The 1,645-nt window shown below is 24.2% G+C and overlaps 1 protein-coding gene across 1 annotated transcript in view; it reads left to right on the forward strand.

The window, feature by feature from the left end:
* Positions 1-1,645, forward strand: part of LOC107727897 (WD repeat-containing protein 70-like) — a 92,162-nt gene that overhangs the window by 12,440 nt on the left and 78,077 nt on the right. The gene's annotated exons all lie outside the window — the stretch shown is intronic.

A 1,645-nucleotide genomic window follows, 5' to 3' on the forward strand; every position in this document is an offset into this window, starting at 1 on the left:
TGTGTGTGTGTGTGAGTGTTTGTGTGTGTGTGTGTGAGTGTTTGTGTGTGAGTGTTTGAGTGTGTGTGTTTGTGTGTGAGTGTTTGTGTGTGTGTGAGTGTGTGTGTAATGTGTCGCTGACGCCACTAGAGGGACACACTGTCATTAGGCATCACTACAAATATGACTAAAAAGACTTATTAGACTTCAAAAGAGCTTCATATCCAGTCATTTTGCCTCATTAGACATTGTGTTGATGGCTTTGATGGAAAAATACTATTTAATATTCTCACTAATTTAATGCTATTTTGCATATATTACTTAAATTGTTTTGTAAAAAATAAACATGGTAATATTTGATGTCTTTATGCTTATGCAAACATCTGTGTGTAAAATTTATAATTAATGTTTATATTAATGGAAATCTAACAAGAATAAAAATTACTTTATAATAAATTATAATATAAATAAAAATAATATTTTACATTAAGAAAATTAATGCTGTATTGTCATTATTATAATAAAGCACATTTAATCACCAAATTTCCGTTAATTTAATGTAAAAAAAAGTATTATTAAAAACATATAAATTGCAATAGAATATTATCAGAATATATATTAAACGTAAAAAATAAACATTATAGTAGTATGTAATGCATTTAATTTATGCTGATGTAGATAAACATGTAGTATTTATAATTAATGTTGTATACTAATGAAAGAGAATATAATGAACTATATATCAAAATTGAAATTCTAAATATTTTTCTATTTAAAAATATATGTATTTTACTATTTTTAAAACCATTAACCATTTTTGTACAGTACATTTTATCCCCCAAATTCATATTAATTCTATTTATTTATTATAAAATATTTTTTTATTTGTTTTGCATTGTCATTAATTTCATGACAATTAATTCAATGCAAACCAATATGAATAAAAAATTTCAAAATATATGTATTCAGATGTATTGTTTAAATTGTATTGTAAGAAAAACCTTATGGTAATAAATAATGCCTTTAATTTATGCTGATTTAAATGTTATATTTAAAATTAACCATTTATAGTAATGAAAATATAATAAGAATAAAAAGGCTTCTTTCTTTTTTTCCCTATGAAATATGACCTGAGCATGTTTTCTTGAGATCCACCCTGTTACCTGTGTGTTTGATCAGAAATACAGAAAGAACTATAATTTTTTTTTCTTTTCTGTTTCACAATATTACTGTTTTTTCTGTATTTTTGATCAAATAAATGTACAGCTTGATGAGCATAAGAGACTTCTTTCAAAAACATTAAAAACTGAAATGTCAACTTTTGACCGGTACTGTACGTACATATTAATCAAACTTTATTATCTATTTTTTATTTGTTGAGGATGTTATTATAGCCGTGATGAAATTATTATTATTATTTTGCAGTAATTTTTTCAGTAATTTATTCACAGGTCCTGAATACCACTTCAGTAAATGAACATCAGTGCTTTTATATATATATATATTTTTTTTTTCCCTAGCTGGGTATGTATTAACTAAGATATTGTCATGTTATTAATATTAATAAATATGATTTTAGCCTATGTATTGAATTGTTACCTTAAATATAAATCAGCACAAATTAGAAGTTACACACATCTGAGGTACTTTTTTGAAACATTAAAAA

This window comes from Sinocyclocheilus rhinocerous, unplaced genomic scaffold (assembly GCF_001515625.1).
Source record: "Sinocyclocheilus rhinocerous isolate Xijiao unplaced genomic scaffold, SAMN03320098_v1.1 scaffold42, whole genome shotgun sequence".
Classification (NCBI taxonomy): Eukaryota; Metazoa; Chordata; class Actinopteri; order Cypriniformes; family Cyprinidae; genus Sinocyclocheilus; species Sinocyclocheilus rhinocerous.